Source organism: Haematobia irritans, chromosome 3 (genome assembly GCF_050003625.1).
Source record: "Haematobia irritans isolate KBUSLIRL chromosome 3, ASM5000362v1, whole genome shotgun sequence".
Lineage (NCBI taxonomy): Eukaryota > Metazoa > Arthropoda > Insecta > Diptera > Muscidae > Haematobia > Haematobia irritans.
In genome coordinates, this window is record NC_134399.1 from 197,424,264 (window position 1) to 197,450,208 (window position 25,945).

Below are 25,945 nucleotides of genomic sequence, written 5' to 3' on the forward strand. Positions count from 1 at the left end.
ATCACCAAAATATTTCCAATTAAAAAGTTGATTGAAGTTGAAAATTTGTTCAATTAATAAATTAATTGATATAATAAACTTTTTAATCAAGATGGAAACATTAAGTTAATTAAGTCAATGATTGAAAATTTTTAAATTTTTAATTAAAAAAATTAATTGATAAAATTAAATTTTTAATCAAACTCGGATGATTAAGTCAATTAAAAATGTGATGGAAAATTTTTAAATTTTTAACTAAAAATTTATTTTAAACAATCAATTTTTTAATCAAACTAAAAACACTAAACCAATTAAGAAAGTAATTGAAAATAGTTAAGAAAGTAATTGAAAATAGTTGAAAAAAAAAATTATTGATTCTTGCAATCAACATTTTAGAAAGTAATTTAAAATAGTTAAGAAAGTAATTGAAAATAGTCAATTACATTTTTAATTGAACCAGTTAAAAAATTAATTGAAATTTGCTAATGGAATCAATTAATTTTTTAATCAAGTATTTTTTTAATACCCAATTAAAACTCTGATTCGTGATTGAAGACATTTCAATTAAAAAATTAATTGGATCAATTAATTTCATAATTGAATCAGAACAAGTATATACAGCAGTAAGTTCGGCCGGGCCGAATCTTAAATACCCACCACCATGAACCAAATATTAGAGTTTCCTTTGAAATTTCAGGAGGGCTTGAGGACACTTCCGGAAGATAAATTTAAAGATTTCACCTATGAGGACTATATCAGATTCTGGATTTATAAGAACCATTTTTGTTTTAGTTTTAGAGGAATTATTAACATCTCTTGTAAGTGTGCAAGAAAATTATAAAATAACGTCTTGATTTGAAATGTTGAATCTGTAGATTTTCACCCGAGAAGTAAAATTTGGAAATTTTACATTGAGTTTCAAGCAATTTTCATGATCAGTTGGCCTTCTACACCCTCAAGAAGTGAAGTCGGTCTATATGGAGGCATTACCAAATGGACCGATAAAAACTTAATCCGATACACGCTTTTGTGAGCCTCAAATACCAGAATATTTAGAATTTCAGGCAAATCAGAAAAAACTACGGTTTCTAGAAACCCAAGGATTTAAATCTGGAAATCGTTCTTATGGGGGCTATACTAAAATATGGACCGATACTCACCGTTTTCGGCACACCTCTTTATGGCCCGAAAATACCTCTAGATTTCCAATTTCAGGCAAATTGGATAAAAACTTTGGATTCTAGAAGCCCAAGAAGTAAAATCGGGAAATCGGTCTATATGGGGGCTATACCAAAATATGGACCGATACTCATCATTTTAGGCACACCTATTTATGTTCCTAAAATACATCTAGATTTCCAATTTCAGGCAAATTGGATATAAACTACGGTTTCTATAAGCCCAAGACCCCAAATCGGGAGGTCGGTTTATATGGGGACCATACCAAAACATGGACCGATGCTCACCATTTTTGGCACACCTCTTTACGGTTCTAAAGTACCTTTTGATTTCCTAATTCAGATAAATTGGATAAAAACTGCGGTTTCTATAAGCCTAAGAAGTAAAATCGGGAGATCGGTCTATATGGGGGCTATAGCAAAACATGGACCGATACTCACCATTTTTGGCACACCTCTTTATGGCCATAAAATACCTCTAGATTTCAAATTTCAGGCAAATTGGATGAAAACTGCGGTTTCTATAAGCCCAAGAAGTAAAATCGGGAGATCGGTCTATATGGGGGCTATACCAAAACATGGACCGATACTCACCATTTTTGGCACACCTTTTTATGGTCATAAAATACCTCTAGATTTCAAATTTCAGGCAAATTGGATGAAAACTGCGGTTTCTATAAGCCCAAGAAGTAAAATCGGGAGATCGGTCTATATGGGGGCTATACCAAAACATGGACCGATACTCACAATTTTTGGCACACCTTTTTATGTTCATAAAATACCTCTAGATTTCAAATTTCAGGCAAGTTGGATAAAAACTGCAGTTACTATAAGCCCAAGAAGTAAAATCGGGAGATCGGTCTATATGGGGGCTATACCAAAATATGGATCGATACTCACAATTTTTGGCACACGTGTTTGTGGTCCCACAATACCTCTAGATTTCCAATTTCAGGCAAATTGGATAAAAACTACGATTTCTATAAGCCCAAGACCCCAAATCGGGAGGTCGGTTTATATGGGGACTATATCAAAACCTGGACCGATATAGCCCATCTTCGAACTTGACCTGCCTGCAGACAAAAGACGAGTTTGTGCAAAATTTCAACACGATTGCTTCATTATTGAAGACTGTAGCGTGATTACAACAGACAGACAGACAGACAGACAGACAGACAGACAGACAGACGGACAGACGGACATCGTTATATCGTCTTAGAATTTCTCCCTGATCAAGAATATATATACTTTATATAGTCGGAAATCGATATTTCGATGTGTTACAAACGGAATGACAAACTTATTATACCCCCGTCACCATTCTATGGTGGTGGGTATAAAAAAAGTTTTGTGTGTAGGCACAGTTGAATTATACCACAGACCTACCAAACAAAAACATCTTTTTTAAAGAAAATATTTCCATTATTTTTCATGTTAGCCTGATACCGAACAGGCAAGGTAAAATTAGAAAATATTTCCATAGAATTTTGTTTTTTGGCAAATTTTTATTTCTATAGAAAATTTTGTTAAAATTTTATTTGGTAAAATTTTCTTCCTATTAAAAATCTGTCAAAATTTTATTTATAAAGAAAATTCTGTCAAAATTGTATTTCTAACGAAAATTGTGCCAAAATTTTATTTCAAAAGAAAATTTTGTCAAAACTTTATTTCTATAGAAAATTTTGTTAAAATTTTATTTCTATGGAAAATCTTGTCAAAACTTTATTTCTATAGAAAATTTTGTTAAAATTTTATTTCTATAAGAACTTTTGTCATAATTTTATTTCTATAGAAAATTTGTGAAGTACCTCTTAGTTGGAGAGGAATTGAATTGATCACATAAATTAAAATCAATTAAAAGTTAATTAAAAAATTAATTGATACTATTAATTTTTGTGATTGATTTTTGTTTCAATTAAAAAAATTTGTTGAATAAAATTTTATTCCTATTAAAAATTTTCCCAAAATTTTATTTCTAAAGAAAATTCTGTCAAAATGTTATTTCTATGGAAAATTTTGCCAAAACTATAGAAAATTTTGTTAAAATTTTATTCCTATGGAAAATCTTGTCAAAACTTTATTTCTATAGAAAATTTTGTCAAAATTTTATTTCTATTAAAAATGTTGGCAAAATTTTATTTATAAAGAAAATTCTGTCAAAATTGTATTTCTAACAAAAATTGTGCCAATATTTTATTTCAAAAGAAAATTTTGTGAAAACTTTATTTCTATAGAAAATTTTGTTAAAATTTTATTTCTATAGAAAACCTTGTCAAAATTTGATTTCTATTAAAAATTTGTGAAGTACCTCTTAGTTGGAGAGGAATTGATCATAAAAATTGAAATCAATTAAAAATCAAATCAAAAGTTAAATAAAAAATTAATTGATACTAATAATTTTGTGATTGATTTTTGTTTCAATTAAAAAATTTGTTGAATCAATTAAATTTTTTTATTGAATATTTTTTAAAACTCAATTAAGACTTTAATTGGAAAAATTTTCGTGGAACTGTTTTCTGTGTATTATGGTGCAATGGTTAGCATGCCCGCCTTGCATACACAAGTCGTGGGTTCGATTACTGCTTCGGCTGAATACCAAAAAGTTTTTCAGCGGTGGATTATCCCACCTCAGTAATGCTGGTGACATTTGTGAGGGTTTCAAAGCTTCTCTAAGTGGTTTCACTGCAATGTGGAACGCCGTTCAGACTCGGTGATAAGAGAGAAGTTAACCACTGTGGTATCACAGTGGACTGAATAGAATAACCTTTCAGTGTATCTACTTGGTCTTATTGCCAGACAATTATCGCGAACCACAAAGCACAAGCATTCCATACAATCAAGTCGTTATATATATAGACCTCATTGTTGGACACACAGAAGACGATGTAAAGAAAGTTTATTTAAAAAAAATCAGTTCTTTAGTCAGTCCCTTTCTTAGAAACGATGTACCAAAATTTTATAATAAAAAATTTTTTAGTGATAAAGTTTTAAAGTTTCAAAGATCTGCAACATAACAAAAACTTCTGCGATACCCGGCTTCAAAACTTATACGTTTGCGTATAGTTGGAGTTCTGGAGGTTAAAATAAATTATTCATTTTTTTTTTCGCATAATAATACGTTACCATGGGGAGCGAATTCACTAGACGTTATCTTAGCCAATTTTTTTGGGTCGAATCGGCCCAATAATACGGTGTTGTATGGCCCTGTGATCATTTTTTTTTCTCCTAGTAGTCGATGTGGATAACCCCTATAAAATTCCATCACCTTTTTGACCGATGAGACAGTCTTCGCTTACTTAAGTTGTTCACAGTTTACGATTCTCTGACTGAGTGTTCTCTTTTCAAAATCCTTCGTTGACAATAAGAAATGAACAAGAAATCCATAGACATTTTTATGACAATATTTTTGGTGGGGGCTATCTCCTAAGGCGACTTTTAATAAGCATTGGCGGGAAACTCAATTTCGAATTCGAGGCTAGCGGCAAAACTGGTAGCAATCAAGGAAAAGAATCAGCTTGTTCAATATGCAAACCCTCTGTAATTTTGCTGAGTAAGTTCCACGTTTCCAAAAACAAGAATCCAATCTCCGACTTATTTTGCTCTTTTTCATTTTTCCTGAATAGAAACACCGGAGTTATGAACGAAATCCAAATTTTATGAAAAATAAATTTTTAACAATATTAAATTTCCTAATACCATACATGGTCTCATGAGTGAGTCATCGCATTCGCAAACCAAAACCATTAACCAAAAAACAAGGGAATTGCAAAAGGACAGCAAAAGAGCTTTAGCATTAACATGTACATGAATTAAACCCTAGGTTAACATTAATACCAGCAGAAGAAATCACAAATGGCCAACAATAAAATAAAAGTATGTGGTATTCACTACTTTTCATGTTTATTTGTTGCCTTTGCATCAGGGTCAAAATCCCTACCAAAGTAGAAAGTTATATTGAGGGTGGTTTAAAACACACAATTTTGGGGTGGATGTATAAATTGGTGGTAGATTTTTATATTTCTCCCCCCCTGACAATGGAACCTTACATGTCACTCTCCCAACAAAGGCGTTTGGTAACTTCTATTAAAAAAAAAAAAAAAATTAGCAATAGTAATCGCCTATCCTAATCTTAACGGACATTTCCGTTTAAATTTCAAAAATTTGTTTTCTTATTCTTTCCCTTTGGGCAAGACTCTCAATGAGGGTTTTTATTTTCAGTTTGTCAGTATGATTTCTACAAAGACCTTGGAAAATTACTTAATCATTTTTTTTATTTGAATGGGGGAGTTGGTGATATAAACTCCCTATCAATATTATAAGAAATGTGTACTGGACATGGTCATGGGTAATTGAGAAGAGTGTGAAGAAAACAGGCGGGTGGTTTGTTATCATCCAAGTTAAAAATTTAACAAAAATTGTATGCCAGAGTGAGTGTAAAAGGCCAAGTGGATGATTGGGTGAATGGCAATGAGTAATTTTTCTTTATCTTTACAAAAATTATCTTTAAATGAAAATATGGTGTTGACTAATTTATGATTTTCCCCTTCTCTTCTGTTTTTGGGAAGGGAAACAATTGTCAAACGTCCGTTCTTAAAAATGAGCCCGTACATATTTGTAATCGCTGGATATTTAATCTTATATACTTCGAATCGAAAATGTTTACTATTTATAGATCAATTTTAATTTGAAACCCTGCAACAGAAAGGGTCAACTATTTGGCATGACTAATTAGAATTAATTTTTCATATGGCTAATACACAATAGAAAAACAAAAGGAAACTAGTCTTTGGAACGAATGAATTTTAATTTAAAACGAGTAAAGTAGAAAAGCGGTCGGGGCCGACTATATCATATTCTACTACCACCCCTACTCAATTAGTATGGGTAATAAATCCAAATTTGTAAATTTTGGGAAATATATTTGAGAAAGAGTTACATGTAAGTCTAACTACGATGGCCTAATACTTCAATATAGTCTTATGGTCAAATTTGAAAAATTCGAGTGATGCATATGTATGGAAGCTATATTTAAATATCAACCTATTTGGATTGTATTACAGGAAATTAGTTTGTACTGAAATTGAGTAAGATCGGTTAATAAATGAAGCCACTATGGTCAAAAATATGGTTATTAGGGGCAAATTTTTTATAATCGGTACTTCATATATATGGGACCTATATCTAAATCTGAACCGATTTGGATGATATTTTGCAGGTTTGATTGATACCACAAAAGGTTACCTTGTATTAAATTTGAATTTGAGTAAGATCGGTTAATAAATGAGACCACTGTGGTCAAAAATATGGTTATTAGGGGCAAATTTTTTATAATAGGGCGCTTCATATATATGGGAGCTATATCTAAATCTGAACCGATTTGGATGATATTTTGCAGGTTTGATTGATACCACAAAAGGTTACCTTGTACTAAATTTAAATAGGATCGGTTAATAAATAAGGTTATTAGAACTATAGCTAAATCTGAATCAGTTTCGATAATTTTTTGCACATATAGTAAGTCCTATCGGTTGATAAATACGGGACTTATGGCCAAGTTTGGGAAAATCGGGCGATACATATATATGGGAGCTATATCTAGAACTGAACCGATCTCGATGCATTTTTTCACACTTTTTCACAAGTGTAGTAAATTAGATTATTTTGTAGCAAAATTTAAGATCGATCGGTTAGTAAATGAGCGCACTCAGACCCCATTTATTGAAATCGGGCGATACATATATATATATGGGATCTATATCAAAATTTGATCTGATTTTTTTCCAAATTCAATAGAGTTCCTCCCTATGCCAAAAAAAAACATATACCAAATTTCATGAAATAATGCCGACCGGAATCCCGCGAACAACAAATACATGTACAGGCGGACGGTCGTACGGACACCAAGCGCTATATCGACTCAGGAGGTGATTCTGAGTCGATCGGTATCAATATTTCCGGAAGGCACATTTTTTGGCAGATCAAAGTTATTATAAAGATTGGTAGACTTCTTTATATTTAGGTAGATGTTTCAAACTCTCCTCTCCAATAAAGAGGTATTTCATAAATTTTCTATACACGCAAAGAAAAAAAACGTTTGAAAAACGTGTACCGAAAACGTTTTTCTTTTGTTAGATTTTTTTGAATTGCTTTGAAAATTTTAAACTTTTATCAACAAAAAAATTCGTTTGTTACAAATTTTTTATTTTTTCAATAAAAAAAGTTATTTTTGAAACAACAACAGAGTCCATTTCGTTTATATCAAACACTGTTCTTTTCTGACTTTTGGTCTTTAATAAAACACATTTTACAGTTCAAAATTTAATATAGTACAATGTAATGTTGAACATTTTTTTCGGAATCTTCCGAACATATGTAGAATGTATGTAACAAAAAAAAAAAAAACTTTGGTCGAAGCAGGGATCGAACCCACGACCCTTGGCATGAGAGTCAGACGTAGCAACCACTGCTCCACGGTGCCAAACTAAATGTTTGTTTCTGTTAAATAAACTTTGTTTATTCGGTTCGTGGGCGCCGCAAGCTATGCTATATAAATATAACTTATATGGATATTTATCTATTGATGACCATAACAGGTACATAGCTCAGTGGTTAGTGTGTTGGCTTACAAAGTACATGGTCCGCGGTTCGATTCTCCGTCCAGGCGAAAGGTAAAAAAATTTTAAAAATTTATAAAATCGTATAATTTCTTCTACATTGTTTGTATTACAGAAAAAGGTGCTAAGAACTAAAAATCTTCGTGGAAGTGAGAAAGATGTGAGGGAAAATGCAATTAGCCAGAAAAAATTTTTTTTTGAGTTAGTCTTTATGAAATTGTTTTTACATCCTGGAAAAGAATAAACGTTTATCACAAAAAGTATATACTTTTCTTCCAAATACACTTCCTTACAGCGAAAAGCAAATGAGAAACGAACTTTGTTTGTCTAAAATTTCGTTTGGGAGGAAAGAATTATTTTTTTGCGTGTAGAAATAAAATTTTGACAAAATTTTCCATAGAAATAAAATTTTGACAAAATTTTCTATAGACATAAAATTTTGATAAAATTTTCTATAGAAATAAAATTTTGATAAAATTTTCTATAGAAATAAAATTTTGATAATATTTTCTACAGATATAAAATGTTGATAAAATGTTCTATAGAAATAAAATTTTGACAAAATGTTTTCTATAGAAATAAAATTTTGACAAAATTTTCTATAGAAATAAAGTTTTCTATAGAAAAAAAATTTTCTATAGAAATAAAACTTTGACAAAATTATCTATAGAAATATAATTTTTACAATTTTTCTATGGAAATAAAATTTTGACAAAATTTTCTACAGAAATAAAATTTTGACAAAATTTTCTACAGAAATAAAATGTTGACAAAATTTTCAATAGAAATAAAATTTTGACAAAATTGTCTATACAAATAAAATGTTGATAAAATTTTCTATAGAAATAATATGTTGACAAAATTTTCTATGGAAATAAAATGTTGACAAAATTTTCGATAGAAAAAAAATTTTGATAAAATGTTCTATAGAAATAAAACTTTGACAAAATTGTCTATATAAATATAATTTTTACAATTTTTCTATGGAAATAACATTTTGACAAAATTTTCTATAGAAATAAAATTTTGACAAAATGTTCTATAGAAATAAAATTTTGACAAAATGTTCTATAGAAATAAAATTTTGACAAAATGTTCTATAGAAATAAAATTTTGACAAAATTTTCTATAGAAATAAAATTTTGACAAAATTATATATAGAAATAAATGTTGACAAAATTTTTTATATAAATAAAATTTTGACAAAATTTAATAAAGAGATAAAATGTTGACAAAATTTTCTATAGAAACAAAATGTTGACAACATTTTCCATAGAAATTTTCTATATAAATAAAATTTTGACAAAATTTAATATAAAAATAAAATTTTGACAAATTTTTCTATATAAATAAAATGTTGTTTATAGAAATTTTGACGAAATTTTCTATAGAAATAAAATTTTGACAAAATTTTCTATAGAAATAAAATTTTGATAAAATTTTCTAAAGAAACAAAATTTAATAAAGAAATAAAATTTTGACAAAATTTTCTATAGAAATAAAATGTTGACCAAATTTTCTGTACAAATAAAATGTTGACAAAATTTTCTATGGAAATAAAATGTTGACCCAAATTTTCTATGGAAATAAAATTTTGACAAAATTTTCTATAGAAATACCATTTTGACAAAATATTCCATAGAAATAAGGGAGCCACCGTGGTGCAATGGTTAGCATGCCCGCCTTGCATACATAAGGTGGTGGGTTCGATTCCTGCTTCGACCGAATACCAAAAAGTTTTTCAGCGGTGGATTACCCACCTCAGTAATGCTGGTGAAATTTCTAAGGGTTTCAAAGCTTCTCTAAGTGGTTTCACTGCAATGTGGAAAGCTGTTCGGACTCGGCTATAAAAAGGAGGTCCCTGGTCATTGAGCTTAACATGGAATCGGGCAGCACTCAGTGATAAGAGAGAAGTTCACCAATGTGGTATCACAATGGACTGAATAGTCTAAGTGAGCCTGATACATCGGGTTGCCACCTAACCTAACCTAACCTAACCATAGGAATAAAACATTGACAAACTTTCCCAAAGAAATACAATTTTGACAAAATTTTCTATAGAAATTTTATTTTGACAAAATTTTCCAAAGAAATAAAATTTTGACAAAATGTTATATTGAATAAAAATTTTGACAAAATTTTCTATATAACTAAAATTTTGAAAAAAAGGTTTTTTTTTTTAACTAAAATTTTGACAAAATTTTCTATAGAAATACAATTTTGACAAAATTTTCTATAGAAAAACAATTTTTGAAAAAATTTTCTATAGAAAAAATTTTTTGACGAAATTTTCTATAGAAATAAAATTTTGACAAAATTTTCTATTGAAATACAATTGTGACAAAATTTTCTATAGAAATAAAATTTTGACAAAATGTTCTATAGAAATAACATTTTGACAAAATTTTCTATAGAAATAAAATTTTGACAAAATTTTCTATAGAAATAAAATTTTGACAAAAATTTCTATAGAAATAAAACATTGACAAAATTTCCCAAAGAAATACAATTTTGACAAAATTTTCTATAGAAATTTTATTTTGACAAAATTTTCCAAAGAAATAAAATTTTGACAAAATTTTATATTGAATACAAATTTTGACAAAATTTTCTATATAACTAAAATTTTGAAAAAAAAAGTTTTTTTTTATAAATAAAATTTTGACAAACTTTTCTATAAAAATAAAATTTTGACAAAATTATCTATAGAAATAAAATTTTGACAAAATTATCTATAGAAATAAAATTTTGACAAAATTTTCTATAGAAATAAAATTGTGCAAAATAAGTTTTTTGTTTGGTAGTTACAAACAAGTTTTTGGGTAAAATTTTCTCCAAATTTTGGTAGATTAGTTATGGCTTGAGTGGCAACCGTAATCATATTCCTTCTGTGGGTGTAGGACGTAATTATTTAGGTGAAGCTCTGTAGGAAATTTAAAAGCGTACAGATCAGCTGTTTTACCATCTATAGTATTGTACAGTCTACCATTAAATGGAAACGGTAACATTTTTGCTTTTATAGTCCACAATACTCTAAAAATCGCTACAGCGCACCAGCTCCAGGGTATGTGGCTAACACAATTTAGAAACATCTGCTGACCCACATTAGCCTTTTAATGTATCCTTTTGTTATATATCTAACATGTGAAACTTATTTCTTTATACAAAAGGCCCATTTTCAATAGAGACTAGAAGAGTTTGTCATCACATATATTCTCTACAAAGATCAGCAACCACCCTGCTACAAACATTGCAAACTCCCCTACAATTCGCAATGATAAAATCGCATCACTGCAAAAATAACAATCGAACATTTTTACAGCTACGTGATTCAATTCATCAAAGAACAAGAAAAATTTCATTAATTTTATTTGCCACACAAACCTTCATCCCCATAATGGGAAAAACACATTTACATTTGCCTTTCGTCCTTTTGTTCTTCAGCAACATCATCATTAAAACAATTGGTGAATTTATCCAAAATTTCAATAATTTTTTATCCGTTTTGGGCCTAAAGCCGGTGGTATGGAATTTTCTCTACGAGCACGTGCCACTTGTCCTTTGAAAATATTTGCTTTAATGAGCCTCTGATATAATCCATTTGTAATACAAAACAAAAAATCCAATAAAGAAGATGCCAAAAAGGATGCACACAAATACAGGCAAAGACCTTATTAAGGTATTTGCCTGCATGCATACATACATACACGTATGGATTTGGAAATTTCACCACTTTTTCAAAGTTGAGAAATATGCGATGTATGAAAATATCAAAGAAAACGCAAAAGGACCCTGAACCCAAAACATCAACCATCCAACCAACCCACCCTCATTCCATAGTCTGATGGTGATGATTAGAATATAGAAATGCAAGTAAAGAATAAAGTGGAGGAATAACATGAAAACACTATTGATAGGAAAATACCACTAAAATGTCATTGAACCTTTGATTAACTATTGTGTACATAGTTCAATATTTTCCAAAAGGATGTTAAAAGGTGGGGGCGGAATCTAGAATAGTAAACAATTTTGGTTTTCATGAAAATAAAGCATTTTTACTAAAGTAAGAATGAGCGTATTCTAACAAAATTAACCTTTAAATGCGCACTGTATCTTTTAAGATACAACCAGAAAAGAATTCTTACGTCTTCAAATGTTGACCGAATTCTTTAAAAATCAAGTTTATTTCATTTAAAACATCATAACGCTATTTCTGAAAAAATAGGTTTTTTCCGAAAATTTGTAGCACTTCTGAGTAATCTGCAGTCAAAATTGAAAATCGAATTTTGAGCAAAAAACTACAAATTTGAAGATAAATAATATTTACCAGATTTGAAAAAAATGTTGGCAAAAAACTATATAGTTTAAAAATATATCTATTAAATTGTTTATTTGTAAATACAAACTATAGTATAATGCGCACTGTATTTTTTAAGATACACAGAAAAAAAATTCACGAAAAAAATTTTTCAATAAAACTTTTAATTGAGTTTTAAAAAATATTCAATTAAAAATTTAATTGAATCAACAAATTTATTAATTGAAATTAATTGAAAATGAATTTTTTAATTGGACCAATTAATTTTTTAATTGTCTTCTGTGATTGAAGACATTTCAATTAAAAAATTAATTGGATCAATTAATTTCGTGATTGAATCAGAATTTTTTTGTGTGTGTACATCCACTCCTTGGTCTTTCCAGTCTAACTTAGTGCAGTCTAGTTAGTGCATCGGTGAACACTTGCACTTTTTGGAACTTCTAAAGCTTTTGTCGAAGCTTATTTTTATACGCATCATAATACGCATAATAACCCAGCAAAAAAAGAGCTTCCAAAAAAGTAGTTTGGATTCCCAATCTGTGATCCGGAAAGAGTGCAAACTTGGATCATCTCCAATGAATTTTACATGGGCTTGTCATAGGACGGAAGTACTCCCTTTTTGGATCCTTTGCATTGCTTTAGAAGTTGTTCCCTGGAAGTTAATTTGAATGAAGAATTTTCTTTTTCTTTTTATGACCACTTAGTTTTAATAGATTTTTGTTTATTTTAATGGTTTTGGTCAATATATATAAATGCAAATAAAACAAGTTTATTTCATCTTTTTTCTCGACGTTTCGTCGGCTTTTTTCCGACCTTTTCCAGAGAATTTTTTTTATTTGAAATATAATTGTTTTACATTTGTTTCATTTATGAATTATTAAAACTGGACATCACAAACAATAATAATAACTAAATAAATAAATAAAATGTAAATATTGCAGCAAAACTTTAAATCTATATCACAGAACTATGTATGTTTACTCTTTAAATTATTGCAATGGAAATTTAAAAAGCAAAAAAAAAAATTTTTTCAACCAATTTCACTTTTTTTTCATCCATATTTTTTATTACACTATTATTTTCCTATTATCTAATTTTTTTTGTGTACATCCACTCCTTGGTCTTTCCAGTCTAACTTGCATCGGTGAACGCTTGCACTTTTTGGAACTTCTAAAGCTTTTGTCGAAGCTTATTTTTATACGCATCATAATACGCATAATAACCCAGCAAAAAAAGAGCTTCCAAAAAAGTAGTTTGGATTACCAATCTGTGATCCGGAAGTAGTGCAAACTTGGATCATCTCCAATGAATTTTACATGGGCTTGTCATAGGACGGAAGTACTCCCTTTTTGGATCCTTTGCATTGCTTTAGAAGTTGTGCCCTGGAAGTTAATTTGAATGAAGAAATTTAAAAAGCGAAAAAAAATGTTTCAACCAATTTCACTTTTTTTCATCCATATTTTTTATTACACTATTATTTTCCTATTATCTAATTTTTTACAATTTGAAAACCATTTTCGCTCCGACCAGGGGTCGGAGCCACAAACGCCATTGAACATAAAGCGACGAAAGGTCTATTCAAATGTTTGTGGTATGATCGTAATACGACACCAAGGAATAACATTCTAATTGCTTCTCGATATGTTCTTTATTAGTATGACGAAAAAATAAGAAACGCAGGTTCAATTCTCACCAGCGGCAATTTTTTTTATCAAATATTTTTTATGTTATGCATCGTTTTTATTTTCGTCATATATTTTCGTATAAATACCCAGCAAAAACTCTCATTACCCGGTAATCTTGTAGGTAAGCCTATTTAAAAATTAATAACCACTTATTAATTGGCATCGCTTCGGATTACATTTACATACGCATGTCCTAGAAGGAAAGTACTTCTCCTCAGGCATACTTTCGGCCATAAAATAAGTAGTACATTTAAAGCATATAATCACCTAATATGTAATGACTTATTCGTATATACACCAAAGCTTGCAAAATAGCCCCTTACTGTCTCAGGTAACTAAATCTCGAAAATATTGATTTCTATCGCCGATTACAATGGATCAAAATATGGCGAGTGATGCTGTAATAGGAGAACTACTTGAATAGAAACGAATATTGTATAAATAAACAAAAAATCTAATAAATAATCTAAATAAGATTACACGCAAATTTATTTCACACTTAAAATAGAAATAAATGTAGGTTGTTTAAGGGAGTTGGATTCGTGATTTACGTTATAATATATCCAATAGCCAATTCACATAAGGTTCGAAATCTACTAAAAGTGGATTTTAAGTCTCTTTTTTATAAGGCAAATGGCATTTGAAATTTAGTTTAAGCGCATTTTGGAAGTGTAATGTCAATGAGGTATAAGAAAGCATTTATTTAAAACATAATATGATAATGTCATTAAACACAATTATTATGAATTATTTATGATAAAAAATTCTTAACGGAAAAATCTTCAGAATTACCGTTACATTACATATTCTTTTTGATTTTTTATGTAAGTGCATGATTATGTGAATAATTATATTAACTACAATTGCCTAAAAATTTGAGAATAACAACTCGAAAATTACCGAGAAGTATTTATTTTTGTCATTACAAAGTAGTCATTATAACTCGCCGCAATGTAATGCAACGTGTAATGACAGCTTTACTCCTGGTAATGTCAATTGTAATGAGATGTGGTTACCTAGTTTTTGCTGGGTATATTTTGTCCATTAAAAATCAACAAAAAATTAAATATTTTCATAATTTGCAAAACCTTCGCAAAATAACTTCTATGGAAGCGATAAAGTCAAACGGCACAGGATCAAATCCCAGCGGAAATTAAATTAATTTTTTTTTATTATTATTTCTTTACTTTTTTATTAATTTCCAATTTATTATTAATTTTCTTTTTTTTTTTTGTAAAATTTAAGTGTCCAAAATTTGCACTTAAAATAGCCTGATTGTGTACTTTCTAATACTTGTCCACAACGACTGCATCGGAAGTAGAAAAAAATCATTGGGCGATCCCAAGATGTAATTTAGAAGAAATGTTTGTGGACTTGTCCAAAAGGACTGCATCGGAAGTTGAAAAAAGTCGATGGGGGATTCTGGGATGGGCTTTAAAAGAAATGTTTGTGGAACAACTTCCATTTTTTTTGCTGGGAAGTTTTACATTCAGTTTGTAAGACATTTAAAATTCGATTTCCGACTTTATAAAATACGTTATATATATTCTTGATCAGGAAGAAATACTAAGACGATATAAGAATGTCAGTCTGTCTGTTGTAATCACGTTACAGTTTTCTATAATGAAGCTAACGTGCTGAAATTTTCCACAAACTCGACTTTTGTCTACAGGCAGTTCAAGTTCCAGGATGGATTACATGGGTCCATACAAATCGACCCACCATTTGGCGTCTTAAGCATCAAAATTTAGAAGTATTTTGGGTGTATAAATATGTATGCACCCATATAGCCTGATCTTTTGTTTTGACTTCTGGGGCTTCTGGACACCGCAATTTTGCTCGGATTTACCTGAAATTGGAAATGAAAAGGTAAATTGGCCGAAGATGTACATAAATAATATGGTGCGATTTTCCTGAAATTAGAAATCTAGTGGTATTTTAGGTCCACACATAAGTATGCCGAATCTAGTGTTTATAGATCCACGTTCCGTCATAGCCCCCATGTAGGCCGATTTCCTGATTTAACTTCTTAGACTTCTGGACACCGCAATTTTCCTATGATTTGCCCCAAAATGGTAATATAGAGGTATGTGTATTCGTCCATGTTTTGCTATCTCCCCCATATAAATCGATCTCCCGATTTGAACTCTTGAGCGTCTATACATCCCAATTTTTTCTGATTTGTCTGAAATTGGAAATAAAGAGGTAGTTGAGGTCTACACATTATTTTGCCCATATAGACCCGTCTCCCGATTTGAGTTCTTGAACGTCTAGATACCCGAATTTGCCTGAAGTTCAAAAAGTGTGCATCGATCCATGGTTTGGTGTAGTCCCCATATAACCAGATCTGCAATTTTTATCCAATTTCCCTAAAATTGGGAATCTAGATTTATTATGGGGCCATCACCATCAAGTTTGCCGAAGATGGTGTGTACCGATCCATATTTTGGTATAGCCCCCATATAGACTGATCTCCCGAATTGAGTTGTTGAGCGTTTAGAAATCCGAATTTTTATCCGATTTGACTGAAATTTAAAATATACCAGGTACCAGGTATACCGGTATGAAGTGAGCGTCAAGTTACAAATGTCTCGATAGGGAACATTTATTGTGAATCAGTCCATATTTTTTTTTGTTTGCTATGACATCTGTGAAAAATATTAAGTATACTTCAAGTCATTGAACAGACAACATTATATTTTTTCATCGTGTTTAAAATGTCAAATTTTGTACCAGAAAGTGATGATGTGCGAAAAGTATTATTTTTTTCTTTTCATTTGAAGAAAAGTGCTGCAGAAGCGCATCGAATGCTTGTCAGATGATCATGCAACATACAAAAGATGGTTTCAACGGTTCAGAAATAATGAAGAATGTGGAAGTCGCCGAATTGAAAACGATATTGGATGGAGATGACACTTTCAGTCAAAAGCAAATGGCAGCAATGTTAAATGTTGCACAACAAACAATTTCTGACCATGTAAAAGCTATGGGAAAAACCCTCGCTATGGGAGAGAAAAAACCCTCATTTCATACCAGTATACCAGGTATTTTAGGTCCGTAAATGGGTGTGTGTTAGGCCCCATATAGAACGATTTGATGGTCCATGTTTTGGTATAAATGTTTGCTTGGCCAAGTATCTGTCATCAAAACCACCATATATTTTCAAAGTGACCCGCTACGACGAAGAGTTTTCAAAGGAAACAATTTTATATCATTTATGGTGGTGGGTATTTAAGATGCGGTCCGGCTGAACTTAACATTTAAATGCATAAGAACACCGATTTCCCCCAAAAAAATATATAATATGCAAAAGGGTAACAAATAACATGCATAGCACATTTTTTAAAAAAGCCACAAAAAAGCTTTTTTTGGAAAAATAGTGGTTTCATCTTAATAGATACAGTGCGCATTAAACTATGTTTTTGTTTACAAACAAACAAATTGATAGTAAAGGGTGATACGGTCAAAATTTGGTCAATATAAACTTGACGTATTTCTTTCAATTTTGTATTTAAAAAACATGAACACCCCGCATTTTGAAGGTGTGTGTGTAGAATGTTGCCCCTATTTTGATTTTGGAATTCACTCTTCAGTTGTCAAAATGCCGTCCAAGCAAGAAGAGCAGCGTATCAAAATTTTGCTCGCGCATCGCGAAAATCCGAGCTACTCGCACGCAAAGCTGGCAAAATCGCTAAAAGTTGCCAAAATGCCAACAAATGTAATTAAAGTGTTTGGGGAACGTTTGTCGATAGCCAGGAAGTCTGGATCGGGGGGAAATCGAAAACCGGAAGCCGCTGAGACGACAAAGAGAGTTGCCGGTAGTTTCAAGCGAAACCCTAACCTCTCTCTCCGAGATGCCGCAAATAAGCTGGGTGTATCGTCTACAACCGTGCATCGAGCCAAAAAACGAGCCGGACTATCGACTTACAAGAAGGTAGTGACTCCAAATCGCGATGATAAACAAAATACGACGGCCAAAGCGCGATCCCGGAGGCTGTACACGACGATGCTGACGAAGTTTGACTGCGTGGTAATGGACGACGAACCTACGTCAAAGCCGACTACAAGCAGCTTCTGGGACAGGAGTTTTATACGGCAAAAGGAAGGGGAAAGGTAGCAGCACATAAAACTGTCAAAGTTCGCAAAGAAATATCTGGTTTGGCAAGCCATCTATACACGGATGAAAAATACTGTTTTTCATATGTTTGGCTATAAACATTATATGTTTGGAACACAAATTTTTAAACACAATATTTTTGAGTGCAAGCATATAATGTTCATAAACTAGCATAACATGTTTGGGACATATATGTTAATATGTTAGAACATATTATGTTTGGTACATAAAATGTTTGTAAATATAATATGCTTGGATGCAAACATATATTAATTTAGAAATAGCCTATAAACATATATGTGTTTAGTAGCTTGGAGCGCTATTTAACAGGGAGCGATATTGAATTAAGTTGGTGGTTGTTGCTTGTTATTACAAAATTAACATTTTATTTTTCCTTGGGCAATTGATCAGCTACTTCTTTGATCCTTACAAACTGTGTGGTCCGCTGTTCGAATCCCCGTCCGGCAAAAGGTAAAATTAAAATAAAAAAAATCATACAATTTAATAATTTCTTCTACAATGTTTGTATTACAGAAAAAGGTGCTAAGAACTAAAAAATCTCGTGGAAGCGCGAAAGATGTGGGGGAATATACAATTGGACAGAAACAAAATTTTGAGCATTCAGGTCGAAAACCTATGTTGTTAGCACCTATATTACCTGTTTATTTTCATAATTCATTATGATTGTAAATATATAAATAAATAAATAAAATTTTGAGCACAATATTGTTTGGGAGAATTTTTTTAAGCATATAATTTTTTTTGGGTGCAAAATGCTTCCAAACATATTATATGTTCACATAATAACATATTGTTTTTTGGAAGACAACATTATTGAATTTGGATGCAAAAATACAAAATGTTTGGAACTTAGACTACCCAAACATATATTGTTTAGACCAATATGCTTTCAAACATATTATATATTGGAAGAGATCAAACATATAAATGTTTGGACAATACCCAAAAATATATATGCTTGAAGCAAAATATGTTTGGGAGTATATGTTACAGAAGCGATTTTTTGTGAGCGTGTACCTGTGGCTTGAAAAGCAGCATTTTCATAGCTTCCGGGACTGTCAACCAAGAAATTTACGTGAAAGAGTGTTTGAATAAACGTCTGCTGCCTTTCCTGAAGAAACACGGTTGTTCCGTACTGTTTTGGCCGGATTTGGCATCTTGCCATTACGGTAAAAAGGCCATGGAGTGGTACGCCACCAACAACGTGTAGGTGGTTCCCAAGGACAAGAACCCTCCCAACACGCCAGAGCTCCGCCCAATTGAGAAATACTGGGCTATTGTCAAGCGGAACCTAAAAAAGACCAAAAAAACTGCTAAGGACGAGCAGCAGTTCAAGGCAAACTGGCTTTCTGCGGCGAAGAAGGTGGACAAGGCTCGGCAATTCGGATTTGGAAAAGCGAAAGCCTAACTGAACATTTTTCCTGAATTTTATACTAATTGAACTTGAAAAAGAAATTTAATTTGATTTTTTAAATAAACGATTTCACCGATTTACACGCGTTTTCCCTTGACCAAATTTTGACCGTATCACCCTTTAGTAAATCATAATTTAAAATTCCTTTTATTTCTGGTAAAAATTAATTATTCTCCAATTTGTTTTGAATTTTCGGGCGAAATTTCATTTCAATTTTGGTTTCAGTTTACACAGAAGTACTATAGATTTTCCAGAAAAACATATTTTTTTTAACTGCGTTATGATGTTTTAAATACAACAAACTTGATTTTGTAGAATTCGGTCAAAATTTTAAGACGTAAAATTTTTTTCTGGCTGTATTTAAGATATTAAGATACAGTGCGCATTTAAGGGTTAAGTCCGAATAACTTGTTTAATTTATGTTGGTGATTGATGCTATAATTTCTGTGATTGAAGAACTTTCAATTAAAAATTATTCGTGAATGAACAAAAAAATATTATATCTGGGTACAAATGTTGTATTAAAATTTTTAATTTTCTGTTTTTATTTTTGTGCTATAACAAAATACATTTTTTCCATACTGCCATTTAGTCGTTCTTGGTCTCATGTATAATAGATGATATGTTGAACTTTTTTTCCTAAATATACTCATATTTAGAGATGATATAAAATCATGCATTAACCTTTCACATTTCTCCATCATAAAGATGCCATAATCCATTATAAGAATGAATTTTTATGAAACCAAAAATAACTTCGTACGTAAAAATATAACATTGATGTCATGATGGTTCATGGCATTTCGAATGATGACTTTTTGACAACAGAGCCCATATCAACATCCTTGCTCGATAGGTCACATATGATATTTTCATTATATGTTGTGGGTATTAAAATAGCATTCTCTTGAATTTATTTTTAAGTAATCTAAATAAATATTATATCATATTACTTTCGAAAAAGAAAATAACAAAAACAGCATGTGTCACCCTATCTCTACCACACACAGAATAGCCTTCAATTGACTGTGGGTATGACTTCTGGAATTATTTCGAAGCATTGAAAACATATTTGTTGATTTTAAATAGTGTTTGCTCTTTTTTTTCTTATTTAATCTTTTATTAATAATAAAAAATATTTCTTTACACATTCGTATCAAAAAAAAAAAAATAAATGAAATGACTCAAAATATGTTGACAACTCAAGAGGCAATTCTCATTTCTCTTCAAAAATACACACAAACTTAAGTCAATGGTACTTGGCATAAATAATGAAACGGAGACGTTTTTATATTTTGATAAAAAGGGAAAGTTTCCATTTTACCAAATTGCAAGATTAGTTCTCATTTGAAATATGAAAATATTATTATAATGAAAATACGGCAATATTTAACTAAACTTTAGCTACGAAATGTCATCTGACGTCAATGGGGTGTAGTTGAGTTATCACAAAATTTTACGATAAGATCATAGGACTTGAATAAAATATTAGCTAATTTTATTGTGCAATATCATTGTAAAGTGGAAAGCGATAAGCTGTTATGACGAAGTTGAAATTTTTTAGATAAAATTCTTAAATGACACCTATAAACAGTTCATATAGTTTAAATCGTTTGATATTACTTAAGTTGCATATATAGACAATAGGGAGTTTCCGTCGAACATGGAGCAGACTTTGAAGAGCGAACATTTTCGTCGTTTTTTCCAAATTCTGAATGAATTCTGAATTTAGTTTAATAGATTTTATAACAAAGAGATCGAAGGCGAAGGCCGTCCTGATATCAAACAACCCAGCAAAAAAAGTGTCGCCAAAGAAGAACTGAAGGATTCTTTTTGGATCCCGAAGTGGTGCAAACTTGTCGCAGAAGCAATGAATTTAACATGGGCTTGTCATAGGATGGATGTCCATCATTTCAACAACCGTTGCACTGAATTTGCATAACTTCTTAAGGTGTGATTCAAATACAGTATTTGGGATGTAAATTGATTTTTTTTAATATTTTAGCCAATAAATAATTTTTATATTTTTTTATGATTTTTAATGCATTCGAACGCTTGTCTGAAACGTTTGATCTCAAATCTGTGGTCACAACCCATAACAGCCTAAGTCTGTTTTTCAATATTTTCAGTACAGGAGTTTAAAATTTTGAATCTTCACTGAAAATCAGGAGAAGGTATTTTTTGCAAAACTTTGCTACAGATTCCTAGAAGAGATACAAACATGAAAAATTTAGAGCAAATAAATTTAGATACGCTGAATACGATCTGCTAATAACTCAATTGTGTCCTAACTCGAGTTAGGCTGTTAAGGGTTGCGACCACAGAAATATTTTAAAAAATTTACAATTTTTCTAGTTTGAATTTAACATTTTTTTCGACAAAATCTGAATAATTTTTGCCGCTTTATTAATTCTTACTCTGTTTTTAACCCATTTGAAACAAAACAAGTATGTGCGGACTTAAGTCCAGCCGGGCCGAATCTTAAATACTCACCACCGTGAATCAAAAACTATAATTCTGTCCTTAGAAAACTCTTCGTCAGGTTACTTGAATATACATATATACACGCAGAGAAGGAGTATGATCACCTCAATAGCAAAATGTTATTTTTGGACGGAGAACATGGTACCTTTTTGTCGAAAAAATGTTGTTTTCGCGCCTAATATATACATGATTGCCGGAATCAGATACATAATTTCCGAGAAAATTACATGGTTAAGACAAACATGTTACATGTTCACCGTCCAAAAATAACATATTGCTCTTGAAACATGTTTGAGGTGATCATATTTCTTCTCTGTGTGTAGAATTTTAGGTGGATTTGATGATAGATATTCTGCCAATCAAACATATGTTACATATAAAGAAACATAGAAATCAGGAAAATTTTTACATGGGAGCCATACCAAAACATGGACCGATCCACACACACAAAGAATTTTTTTCTGATTCAATCACGAAATTAATTGATCCAATTAAAAATTGAAATGTCTTTAATCACAGAAATGATAGTATCAATTATAAAAGTAATTGACAGTCAATAAAACAAATTAATTGATCCAATTAAAAAATTAATTGATACTATTAATTTGTGTGATTGATTTTTATTTTAATTAAACAAATTGTTGAATCAATTAAATTTTTAATTGAATATTTTTTAAAACTCAATTAAGATTTTAATTGGAAAAATTTTCGTGAAAATTTTTTCTGTGCACCAAATTCGCTACACAGAAAAAACTTTAACGAAAAATTTTCCAATTAAAATTTTAAGTTGAGTTTTAAAAAATATTTAATTAAAAATTTAATTGAATCAACAAATTTTTTAATTGAAACAAAAATCAATCACGAAAATTAATAGTATCAATTAATTTTTTAATTGGATCAATTAATTTTCTAATTGACCTTCAATTAAGTTTTTAATTGATACTATAATTTCTGTGATTGAAGACATTTCAATTAAAAATTAATTGGATCAATTAATTTCGTGATTGAATCAGAAAATTTTTTTTGTGTACACCTATTTAGGGACCGAAAATGCCTCTAAACTTTGAATCACATAAAAAATCGCATAAAAATTTAGATGTCTACACACTTAAGAGGTTAAATCTGGAGATCGGTCTATATGAGGTAAATACGAAAACACACTGAAAAAAAATATTGTCGTGAGGTCAAAGATTTCATGTCTTTAAAATACGAATGCAACTTTTGCTTAGCATAGAAGATGCATTTCTCTAATATAAAGTTTTTTTCCTTGTCCAAAAGTCGATAAACTTTTCAATGAAGTCGTATTGTCCTTATAATTAAGTGATTTCACTAAAAAATGGGTATCATAACATGAAAGACAAAATGTGTGGGCTAAGATCAACTTGACTTTAATAATTCAGAAAAATTCTTTAGATTTAATGAAAGGGTCTTTAAATTTGTTGTCTTTTTTCATCTTGACTACAAAGCAATAAATCGTTCAAATATAGGACATGTTTCTCAACACTTTATTTTAAAGACGTTTTTACTTGAAACATAGCAAAATTTCTACACGCACAAAAAAAACATATTTGAACATGGTTGCCGCATCCACATAATGCTTATCAAGAGTAGGTAATTGTCGCGAAAACCATGTATTTTGTCTTTGTAAAAATAATTTCCGAGCGAAGAAAAATCTATGTCGGCAATAAGCATTTAAATGGTTCTCAAATGCCGCAAGTGGCGTCCTTTTTTCGACGACGAAAAAAGTTTTCTCATAAAGACCAAACCATTTTAGGTTGTAACCATGTATTTTAACTGGAAGAAAAACATTTCAGACTAATACCATAACATTTTAGATAGTGACCATTGTCTTTTAATGGAAACAAAATTCTTTTTATCAATATTTTATTTTTCTTAGAACCATGTTCACTGAGCCAACATGGTTGCAGGTGGAAATGTTACATGGTTGCCGTAAAAATAGCTCCTATCATATTGTTTTGCTCTTCGAATATGATTGTGACAATCATGTTTCATCTCTGCGTGTACTGGAAGTCAAGTGGAAAATAAAGCTGTTGTTAACTCGTTTTTAAAGGATTTTGTTAGCAAATGAAGAAAAACAAAGCTGAAAAAACGAATAATTCAAATTTGCTTCCTAGAAGCAAGTACACAAAACCCAAATGTAAAAGAGAATTGAGGCTTAAAAGTATCCTTACTTGTATTCTCCGCTTCTTTGGCTCGGAATCAATACCACAATTGTTAAAGTAAAGACAAAATCTTTGGAACCGGGTATGTTTTTTTTAGTGCATGAACCGATACACACCCTATTCGGCGTACTTATGCGTAGACCCTAAATATCTCCAGATTTTAAATTTCAGGCAGATCGGATAAAAAGTCGGATGTCTAGATGCTCAAGAAGTCAAATCGGCAGATAGGACTATATGGAGGCTAAACTAAACCTTGGTCCAATACATATCATTTTTGGCACACCTATTTGTGGTCCTAAAATACATCTAGATTCCCAGTTTCAGACAAATCGGACAATACTACGGTTTCTTGAAGTCCAAGAAATAAAATCGGGAGATCGGTCTATATGGGGGCTATACCAAAACATGGACCGATACACACCATTTTCATCACACCTATTTGTTTTCCTAAAATACCTCTAGATTTTCAATTTTAGGCAAATCGAATAAAAACTATGGTTTTTAGAAGCCCAAGACACCAAATCGGGGGATCGGTTTATATGGGAACTATATCAAAACCTGGACCGATATACCCCATCTTCGAACTTGGCCTGCGTGACAAATTTCAGGACGATAACGCTATTATTGAAGACTGTAGCGTGATTACAACAGACAGACAGACGGCCATACGGACAGACGGGTATGCTTATATCGTCTTACAATTTCTACCTGATCACAAATATATATACTATATATATAGTCGAAAATCAATATCTCGATGTGTTACAAACGGAATGACAAACTTATTATACCCCCATAAACATTCTATGGTAGTGGGAATAAAAAGTTAATCTTAGCCAATAAAATTATGAAATAAGCGATTGTAGTTAAATTAAATAACATCTTTGGGAAGACTTTCTTGGAAGTGCTTTTAAAGCTGTTCCTTTGGAACAACTTTCAAATTTTTTTGCTAGGAAGCTGGTATCCTATTTTCACCTCAAGTACTCCCTTCAACTCATGTTGATTAAAACAATCGCGTAAATCGGAAGTGACTTTCGCAATGGGGTCATTACACTGAAAAAAAAGTATTTTTTGTCTTCAATCACGAAATTAATTAATCCAATTATTTTTTAATTGAAATGTCTTCAAATCAATTACAAAATTAATTGTTCCAATCAAAAAATTAATAATTTGATACAATTAATTTTTGTGAATGATTTTTGTTTCGGTTAACATTTTTGTTGAACCAATTAAATTTTTAATTTGATATTTTTTTAAAAACTAATTAATAATTTATTTTGGAAAAAATGTAGGTGATATTTTTTTCTGTGTATATGGGAAAAAAATATCTTCAATATTGTTTCAATTAAAATCTTAATAAAATTTCAAAAAATATTCAATAAAAAATTAATTGATTTGATTTTATTAAAAACAAAAATTAATTAATTAAATGAATTACATTTTTAATTGTGTCAATTGATTCTTTAATTGGCGTTTGTGATTACCACTACCAAATTTCAGAAAAGAAAAGGCAAATTTCGTTAAATTCAAGAAAAATTGTTAGAGAAAATTTCGAAGTTTGAAGGAAAAAATTGGAGTTCAAAATTGCAAGAATGTCTTTAGTGCCGAAGTTCATGATGGGCACATTTGTAGTAAAATTTACAAATTTAAACATATAATGAACTATTTGTAAGAAGTACGAATTTAGTAAATCTTTATGCTTCATTAATGTATTATTTTTTCCCATTTTTTAGTTCATTTAACTTACGTACACAAAAAATTATTAGAGTAAATGAAACATTTTCCAAACATAATAATTCCATGAACCAAAATAAAGTTCAATTGTCTTTAGTGAAATATAGGGTCACTTTTTTTGAGTGTATGTATAGCAAAATAATAATAATAAGCAGTGCCCAAAAACTATAGAATATGAATTTCGTTTTGCAAGTTTTTAGCTCTCCCATTTCCATACA